Consider the following 10,453-nt stretch of genomic DNA (forward strand, 5'->3'; position numbering starts at 1 on the left):
AGTCCACACACCCCCCCCAACATCACTTAACTCTTCCGGAACAGAGGCGGTAGACAGAGCAGTCATCGCGGGACCTTCGTTCACTTTAGCGCGGCTGCCGACTCTGCTCTGCTCTAAGTACAGCAGCCGCGCTGAGGTGCCGTTTGGAGCAGCGTGGGAGGTTCCGGATCCGGCCAGCCGTGCACCCCCTTGGAGCGTGCACCAGGGGTGGAACACCCTCCTGCTCCCCTTTGGTACGCCACTGGAGTCATTTGACGTGAGTACGTAAAAATACAGAACAGACATAAGGCTCATGGTAGGATAGATATACACAATTTTTCTAACATTCAACATTAATCAAAAGACATTTCTTGCAGCTCTCAACTTTATAGACATGGTGACAAGTAATGCGCAAAAACAATATTTAGTAAACACTAATGAAAACAATAAACTCTTAATATAACAATGAAAATGATAAGCTAAGAGAAACCTTAGTTTTAAGAAACGGTAATCCCTATAAGACTTAATTGTTGAGTCTTATAAAACTTTGTTATAGTTTGTAGATAGGTGATCATTTGCAGCAATATCTTGGTTAGTCATAAGAAAGTAGCACCACAGAGACAGAGTTTACATACAATTTACCTACATACACACAATATACAGCTATGGGAGAGAAATCTGGAAATTCCCAAAATGTTCTACCCCATAGCACAAAGTCATGCAATATTATACAGTTTGATCTCTTTGAGGTATTCACCAAATGAATAGAAAGTGATTTGAATCATCCTTTCCCCAAAAGGATCTTTCATGTGGGTTCCTAAGCCCGTTGGGTTCTTGCTAAGAGTGACTGACAAAAGTATCCCTCACATTGGATGCTCTAGTTCAGGAACAAATGCATATCATGCATATCTGAGTCTGATATTTTGCATAGCTTAGTTTACGACCTTAGGCTACTCATACATAAAATTTCATGGAATTCTGAGATGGTCAACTGGGGACCACGGACCACTTGACATGGAATGACCCCTTTTTTATTTAATTTATTTTTGTACTCTTTGGTACTCTTCTAAAATCTTTGCAGTAAACAAAATCTTTTTGCTTATGATCTGCAGCTATGTTTTCCTTGTAATTCTTGGTTCAGTGATGATGGAGAAGGTTAAGTTTTGTTTGAATTCCATTTCACAATGGTTTTCAAGCTGTAGACTAAGATCTAAGGTGGAAGTGTATTTGTGGCTAATACTGAATTAGTTCCTAAGTTATCATTGAAGCTCATGGGTTATGATTTTCCAGTACAACTAGAAATTTGTAATCTGGGGAGGATATGTTGGTGCTCAATCAGTGATCCCAATAGATTAATGTCTCACTTTTGGGGGAAGTTTATTAACTGCACACATTTTGACTGGTATGGATTTGAATTGATAAGCTAAGGCTAGTATTCTCATAAATCTTCAAGATGATGTCTGGCTCTGCCGCCATCATAGATGAAGCAACATCCAGTTGAAGCTTCAGATTTAAAATTCTGACCTTTGTCTTCAAAACATTCCATGCCTTGAGTCCACCTTTTTTTAGCTGACTTGTTGCCAATGTATAACTAACAATGGGCACTTTGTTCTTCCTCAAAAGGGTTACTGAGAGTTCCTGGCTGAGCTAAGACTAGATTGGTCTGTATAAATACTAGGTGATTTTTTTTGTATTTGTGCTTCAGCTGTGGAATTCCTTACCAAATGACCTTCGTGCTTGGTATGTGGCAGTTTGAGAATTTATGAGAGGTTTTTTTTGTACAGCACTTTGAGTTTTTATAGCAACCAAATTTATAGCAACCAAATTTTCAGGACTGGTACATATGTATATAACTAGAAATTGAAATAAAATGTCTAGAGCTAGCCCAAAACTGAAAACAAATGGGAAAAAACAACCTCATTCATATGAATTTAAACACATAATGTGCTTGAGAATTGAAAACGGTGTCTGTGTATCACTTTTGGCTGAGGTACACATGTGCTCCCTGCCAGCAAAGGACAAACATTTGGCAAAAGTAGAGAGTTGAGGCCAAAATACTAAACTGCAGGGGTACACAAGATGGGGGCCAGTGGAGCCAAACAGCTGTAGCATCACAAGAGCAGAAGAAAGGAGTGGAAAATGAGAGCAAACAAGGGCAACAGCCAGTGAGTGAGGGGGGAGGGGTAAGGGGGGGGAAGGAATAGACAAGGTCACCAGGTGGGGAGAGGGAGAGAGATTATGGCTGGAGAAGTAGAGGGAACAGAGAGAGAGAAAGAGAGAGTGTTGGAGAGAGAAAGGATAGAGTGTCTTGCGGGGGGGGTGAGATGGGCAGAATATTAGGGTCACCACAAATGTTTTACAGATTCTGATCTTCTATAAATTGCTTTCTTGTATTTTAGTTAAGATTCTTTAAATTTTTCTTTGTTAATTATTCAATTTAATTATGTAAAGTTATAGAAAAATCTATTCATTACCATATAAAGAGTCTATATAATAAATGAAAAGAAAATGAAGTAGTTGAGTGGAATTTTGAAGAAGAACGAAAGATTAGGTTTCTTACTTCTGCTAATCTTCTTTCTTGTAAATCTCTTCTGGAGGCTGAATGGTAGAGTAATCAGTCACTATCAGCCTTGAGCTGCAGGGACTCACAATCAAATAGTAGCCTCTTCCTCTAGTAGTCATATCCCTGTATTCCACCTGGAATTCCAGTCGGTACCAAAGCCAGGCATATCTAGTACAAACAGGAAAGACAAGAACAAAAGAGAGAGGGGTGCGGGGACTCCTCGCTACATATCAATTCTGCTCATGAGAAACAAATTCAAAACAAGAAGGGCCCGAAGGCCAAATTTTGCATAACATCAAATTTGAACAGGAACAATTTGAAAACAGCATAACTTAAAAATAAAAAAGGAGACACAGCCTGAAGGTCATAATGGGCCCACCACCCAGGGACCCCTCTAACCCCACAATCCCTTACTGACTGATAAGGAACAAGGATGGGATTCTAAGCAACACTGGTCAAAGACAGAAATCCAGCTTACCAATTACTTGTCAGGCAACCAGCAAATCGGACAGAAAAACAGGCGGGTCGTTCAGCCTCCAGAGGAGATTTACAAGAAAGAAGATTAGCAGAGGTAAGAAACCTAATCTTTTGTTTTTGTACAATTCCTCTGGAGGCTGAATTGTAGGAACATATCAGAGCACTCCTAAAACATCAGGGAGGGCCCAATGAGCCCGCTGCCAGGACTGAAGCTCCAAAAGCTGCATTATGCATAGCCGCCACATCAAGTTGGTAAAACTTGGTAAACGTATGAAGAGAGGCCCAAGTGGCCACCCTACAAATCTCTTCTGGCAAGACCACAGTAGATTCTACCCACGAGGAAGCTATTCCTCTAGTAGAATGAGCCTTTACCCCAAGGGGAGGCTTCTTCCCCGCCGCCACATAAGCAGTGGAAATTGCAGTGTGGATCCATCTAGAGATGGTAGCCTTCGAAGCAGGCCGACACGATGCGCGGGGCCCACCAGGACAAACAGATGGTCCAAAAGATGGAAGTCATTCATGGCTTCCAGGTATCTCAAAAGAAGATGCACATCCAGAGACCGCAAAACATGGTCCTTTGATGTGGAGCCCAATGGAACAAAGACGGGCAGCTGGACTTCCTGATTGACATGGAACGAAGAAACCATTTTCGGTAGTAAAGAAAGCACTAGCCTCAAAATAACTGTAGACTCCATGATGCAGAGAAAAGGATCACTGCATGCCAGAGCCTGAAGCTCTGACACTCTCCGCACAGAAGTGACCATGAGAAAGACTGTCTTGATGGTAAGATCCTTCAGAGAGACACCATCCATGGGTTCATAGGGTGGACGAGCCAGCTAGTGGAGAACCAGATTCAGGTTCCACATGGGACAAGGCAGTTGCAAGGGAGGTCGCAACCTCCCCGCCCCTCGCAAGAAGCGGATAATGTCTGGGAGAGATGCCAGGGAACCCCTGAGAGACTCAAACATGAAAATCGTGCAATCTGAACACGTAGCGAAGAAACCACAAGACCCTTCCTGAGGTCAGCTTGCAGGAAAGCCAGTTCATGCGCCACTGAAGAGGCCAAGGGATCCACTTGAACCCTCTCACACCAAGCCTGAAAGCACCTCCATGCTTTCACATCGGCTGACATGGTGGATTTCCTCTTGCTCTGAAGGAGCGTAGTAATGACCGCAGATGAGTAGACCCTAGCTGTCAATGCCATGCGCTCAAGCGCCAGTTCATAAGACCAAAGTGGTCTGGATCTTGAAGCACTATGAAGCCCTGTGGGAGCATAAGCCAATGGGCAAGGGAGATGCAGACCCCTCTCCATGCTCAACCGCACTAGGCCTGCATACCAAGGTGTTCTGGGCCAGCCTGGAGCCACCAGGATTACCGGACCCACGTGAAAGGCCACCTGGCACAGGATGCACCCTATTATGGGCCACGGTGGAAAGACATAGAGAAGTTCCCCCTCGGGCCAAGGATGAACCAGAGCGTTGAGCCCTTCGCTGCTGACTTCTCTGTGGCAGCTGAATAATCTGGCCATCTTCCGATTCTCGGCTAATGCCAACAGATCGAAGGAGGGATGGCCCCACTACCGACTATGGACTCGAATGCTAGCCTGGACAGGAACCATTCTCCCAGGTCCAGAATCTGTTGACTTAGAAAATCTGCCTGAACATTGTCTATGCCAGTCACATGAGCTGCGGACAAGGCCACCAGATGCCTTTCTACCCAGGAAAGAGAATCCAAGCCTCCAGGCTCAGCAGAGGACTCTTTGTACCCCCCTGACGGTTGACATAGGCTAAAGCCGTCGCATTGTCTGAGAAAACACGAACGGCCTTCTGATGGAGACTGTCGGAAGCACAACAGAGCCAAATAGATTGCCCGAAGTTCCAGGTGATTGACCGACTGCCTGCTCTACAGTGCAGTCCACCGACCTTGGGTTTGAACAGATCTGCAAACTTCCTCCCAACTGGACAAACTCGCATCCATTGTTAGGGTCACCCAGTCCAAGAATCGCAGAAAAAGCACTCTGTCCAGAGTAACAGGGTTCAGCCACCACAGCAAGTTGCTGCGGACTGCCTCCAACCAAGGCAACTTCACCCCCAGCGAATCCTGCTAAGGATTCCATAGAGTCAGGATGGACAGTTGAAAAGGACGGAGTCAGGCTCTGGCCCATGGAATCACATATATGGCCACAACCATGAGACCCAGAACCTGTAGATACTGCCAGGCCATCAGAGCCTGAACCTCCAACATGGCCCAAATAGTACTCTGAAGCTTGAGCTTCCTGAAGTCCGGTAGCAACACCTGGTTCTGGCCTGTGTGGAACCAGACTCCCAGGTACTCCAAGTCCTGCATCAGCTCGAGGTAACTCTTCTTCAGATTGATCACCCAGCCGAGACTTTCCAGCAGATGCACCACCTGGAGAATCGCTTTGCGGCCTTCCTCCAGCAATGGATCTCTGGATAGCCAATCATCCAGGTACAGATGTACTAGCACACCCTGCAAGTGCAGGTGGGCAGCTACTACCACCATGACTTTGGTGAAGGATCTGGGTGCCAACACCAGCCCAACGGGCACAGCAGCGAACTGGAAGTGCCGCCCGAGCAAGTAGAATCTCAGAAACCTCCTGTGGTCCGGAAAGATCGGGATGTAGAGGTACACTTCCGTGAGATCCAAGGAAGCCAAGAACTCCCCGGGTGCCACTGCTGCCACAACTGGACGCAGAACCCGCAGGAAGGCATTCACTGCCTTCAGGTCCAGAATAGGTCTCCAATCTTTGGAGCCTTTCATTGGCACGATTAAACATATTGAGTATCTTCCTGAGCCCAAGTCATCCTGAGGAACAGGGACTATTGCTTCCAGATCTAGCAACCTGTGAATCATGGCTCGCTCTCTTCATGCTTTGTCTTGATTTCCTGTGGGCGAAGCCAGGAAGAAATCTGGTGGAGGTCAGAGAAAACTGTAGTCGGAGACCGTCTCTGAGCACTTCGAGGACCCACTGGTCCGAAGTTCCCCTCTGCCACTCCAGAAGGTAGGCCGAAAGCCGCCCCCAAACCGAGGGACCAAACAGAGGTCTGGCATCAGAATTTCCTCTTGGGAGGGGAGGGAGGATGGTTGTTTGAAGACTGTTGTCATGCTGAACTTCCAAAGGGGGCCCCAAAATCTCCCGTCGTCAGGAGCCGGCGTAATGGTAAGGGACAAAAATTCGGCCATCCCGAACCCCTGGGCTGATGAGGTTTAGACCCAGGTAGCACCTTAGGCATATGGTCCTGAACACTGGCCATGAGGTCATCCAAACCTTGGCTAAACTAGAGCAAACCTTCGAAAGGCTCAATGTAGCCTTAGATGAAGAATCACCCGACCATTGGTGAATCCACAGCATTTACAGGGCAGAGTCTGAATAAGCTCCAAGCTTAGCGAAAACCTAGATTATGTCATAGAGGGCATCTGCCAAATAATTAACCAAGGAGACCAGGACAACCTCCTCAGGATCCTGGTGGAGCTAAGCATGACACGCCCGGGCCACAAAGGAAGTGGCCACCACAGCTCTCCCTCCCGCCAAAAAGAAGCTTGAAGACAAAAACTACTCTCCTGTCCTAAACATCCTCCAGGACAACCCCTCCATCAGAGGGAAACGAAGTGCGCTGAGTGACCTGAGCCACAGCCGAATCCACCATCGGCAGAACCAGTCATTTGGTGATCTCCGGGACCATGGGATTGTGACCAGGCAGTCATCGCGCCTGCCAAGGTCCCAGAAAAATCAGACCGGCAAGTGAATAAGAAACCCAGGAAAGAAAAGTACAAGACCTGTCCTGTCCCTGTTCAGCGTGATTTCACGGCTGACCACCAGGGGAAGCCTGAAACACCTAGGGAAACTCTAGGCAGACAGTATTCAGGTCACCACCGGAGGAGCCCAAGAGTCACCAAGTTCCCTGCTGACTCAGCTAGATTAGGGTGTATCCCTAGAGTTGAAAAGCCAGCAGTTGAGTACAGACAGGCTAGGGATAGGGAGAAGGTTAAGGCCTTTCTTCTCTATTGACCTTCCTGGGCCAAACAGGGACAATAGAGCTACTCCGATGGAGGTGCAGGAAGCTGGCGAAGCCCTGAATTTGCCTTCACCTGATGTGGAAATGCCGATGGAAGTACAAGAGCCATTGACAGAGGAATTGGGAAGTTTTCCTGAAGACATGGAAGTAGGCTTTTCCACCAGCTGCAAACCTTAAGCTGAAAAGAGTGAGTTTGTTTTTTTTGAACTGTTTGTTTTGGAACTCTGCATTTTTTTTTGTTTTTGCTTTATGAAGCTGGAAGTGACACTGGGGAGAGGTTTTGCTGTCACCCAGGGAGGGAAATTGTGAAAGCCATTACTAGTGCTTTTTCTGCGCAAAACCTGGGACACTCTCCTTTGCCCGGCAGTAGCATAGTGGCTGCCGGAGGCTTTATTTTTAGGACTGTAAAGTGTGAGAACAAGTGCAAAGAACTTTATTTTTGTATTGTGAATAATCCTGCTTGGGAGCAGGCAGTGCCAGCTCTGAGGAGAGTTAAACCTCAGAGGCAGTTTGGACTGAGTTAATAACAAGTGAAAGTTTTGGACTTTATTTTGGAGCTGTTTTATTTTTGCCATCATTTTGATATTCTGCTTTGCTGGAAGTTTTCCTTCAGCCATTTTCATCCTTGTTGTATGGATTGCTGACCTTTATGTTTGTAGAAGTAAAAGTGAAATACCTTCAGTTAAAACTTCTTTTTGTGTGGTTTATGTTTTGTGTTCCTAAGTGTGTCAGTTCAGTCCTGCAGGGTGACTCCAGTCCGGATCATACGCTGGTGTATTTTTTTCGTGTAACCACTTGGGGTGCTGTGGAGTCCCGGTCGGACCACAGCGAGGGTTACAGGATACAGCCACCCATGGCCCTAGCACCTTTAAGGGGACCCTCCGAGGATTCCCAGACCCCTGAGAGCAACCCAGTCAAATCTGGAGTCCAGAAAGGAGGCAGAAATCGGAGGAGTGTCACCATAACAGAACATGCTGCCTGAACTGCACAGTCTGAATCCAGATTCAGGGTTCTTAGGGACTCAGAAATAATGACAGTCAGGTGGCTAATCTTAAAGAGTCTATGCACTGCCGGGTCCTCCCCAAGTTCTCCGGACCCACTGCTCTGGGGATCACCAAGATCCGTTAAGTTAGCCACATCTGTGGACTCCGCTGAAGACAATGACGGCACAGTGACAATGACAGCACAGAAACCGAAGCAGAAGCAATGGCGGGAACAGCCTGTCTGCTTTCTGGTGCCCCAGTAACAGAACATAGCGAGATGCTGGAATCCAGAGGAGGGAAAGCCCCCATCTGCTGCATAGGATTCAGAGTGGAAGAAGGCGGCATAGATCTTCTGTGCATAACAGCCTGATACATCTTATCCACAAATTCTGGGGAAAAATAGACACCAGCAGCAATAGCCGCTCTGCGAGACTCAGAATTGGAATGCATAGCAGACTAATGAGACCTTTCCCCGGAACTGTGCTTACGTTTCATAGAAGCAGAATCCGTACCCAATTTAGGCACCCTGGATGCAGGAATCGCATCTCCGGTGGAACTAAAGGAAGGCAGGGCCTCTCTGGAGGAGGGGAGCGTGAAACCAGTACACGCTTCACCCCCCCCTTCACGGGCCCCGGCGCACGAGATGCATGGCTGTAAAACCAGTAGCCATCCGCAACAACAAAGGTATGAATCCGTGCCATCCTGTCCTGAGAAGGCCATATGTGAAGTTTGGAGTGAAAACAAAGCTTCTAAAGCCAAAAAATACACTTTTAAAACTTTAATGAAAATCCAAGATGGCCACCGAGGGTGCTGATTTTGCCCTAAAACGGCCTGGGAAAAGTACAGGAAATCTGGAAAACTAGACTAGAATTCCAGGTGGAGTACAGGGATATGACCACTAGAGGGAGAGGCTACAATTTGATTGTGAGTCCCTGGCAGCTCAAGACTGATAGTGATTGATTACCCCACCTTCAGCCTCCAGAGGAATTGTACAAGAAACTTAAGCTGCTAAATCAGCACCAATTAAAATAACTCCTTCATGAAAAACAAGTTAATCCAAGCCTGTTAAAAGTCAGAGCATTTATAGTCCAGAAGGTAAGACTTCCTTCCAGGCATGAAATATCTCAACTGCTATGCAGATCTGTGGAAGAGTTAAGATATATATTTCTCTCTTAGAAGGTTAGAAAAAGGATAAGATTTAGGCCCCCCTTTTATCAAGCTGCATTAAGGATTTTTATTGCGGGCCGCTGTGGTAAAAGCTCCGATGCTCATAGGAATTCTATGTGTGCTGGAGCTTTTACCGCAGCAGCCTGTGATTTAAAAAAAAGCCCTAACGCAATTTTCTCATGCACCCAATATATATTCTAGGTGACTAACACCACCCTAATTCAATTCAAAAAAGTATAGGGCTCCTCTTACTAAATGGTAGCAGAGGTTTTTACTGTGTGCTGACGAGGTAAATGCTCTCTCTGACGCCCATATGAATTCAATGAGCAGCGAAGCATTAAATCGCCATCTCATGGTAGAAACCTCTACCGCCATTTAGTAAAACCCAGTGATAGTCTGCTAATGTGGAAATATATAGTAGAAAATTAAATAAGGGCAATGCCTAATAAAATAAACAAAAACAAAAAATGGACAAAATTTTCTACACATATGCCCCCGATACTCAAAATCAAATAAGAAAATAGGATCAAAGACAGATAAATAACATATATAAATCAACTTCAATATATAGATAGTTGCATCAATAATTTAATTTAAATTTGAACATCTGTAGTACCCATTAAAACACAAAGCTCAAATTTCTCAAGTCAGATTACATTAGAAACAAATTACAGGCATAACAAATCAACAAAATTCACAAAAAATGCAGGTCTAGTCAATCATTATTCCTTAAAAGTTCAGACAAATAGCCAAAGCTCTACAAATTCACCAGATAAATGACTTTCCCTTGGGATCATATTACCAAATCAAATCCAGTTGGTTTTCCCTGAGAGATTACCAATTCAAACCTAGAAAATATCTTTTCATTGGTTACAGATTACTAATCCTGGTGTACCTGAATGCAACTCACATTGAACTACTATTGAAAAGGTGTGAGCAAAGTCCAAAGAAGTAGTAATAGCAATCCAAATCCAAGCTAGATAACAAAAGCTTTTATAGCAATCAAGGTATGTCTTGCTTACTTGTACAGAAGATCTCAATTTCTTGGCAAATTTCTTTGTAAACGCTGCTGCTCTGGGTGTTCTATTACCCTCACAGAAGGTTACAGTGAAGGAGGGCTCAGTATACCTCTGATCATTCAACTGAAAGGCACTGTATAACTGAATTTCTGGATAATCCCGCCCCCTCCACTGCTGCAAACACATATCTGCCAAATTAAGCAGTCAGGTGTGAAATGGTTCAGCGCC

The 10,453-nt window shown here is 45.5% G+C and overlaps 1 protein-coding gene across 1 annotated transcript in view; it reads right to left on the reverse strand.

Moving 5' to 3' along the window:
- CSGALNACT1 (chondroitin sulfate N-acetylgalactosaminyltransferase 1) overlaps positions 1 to 10,249 on the reverse strand; it is a 306,262-nt gene extending 296,013 nt beyond the window's left edge. The window contains exon 1 of the mRNA XM_033915299.1: positions 10,229 to 10,249. The gene's annotated coding sequence lies outside the window, so the exon portion shown is untranslated. The remainder of the gene's footprint in view (positions 1 to 10,228) is intronic.
- Positions 10,250 to 10,453: the final 204 nt, after the last annotated feature.

The sequence above is a fragment of the Geotrypetes seraphini genome, chromosome 1 (assembly GCF_902459505.1).
Source record: "Geotrypetes seraphini chromosome 1, aGeoSer1.1, whole genome shotgun sequence".
Classification (NCBI taxonomy): domain Eukaryota; kingdom Metazoa; phylum Chordata; class Amphibia; order Gymnophiona; family Dermophiidae; genus Geotrypetes; species Geotrypetes seraphini.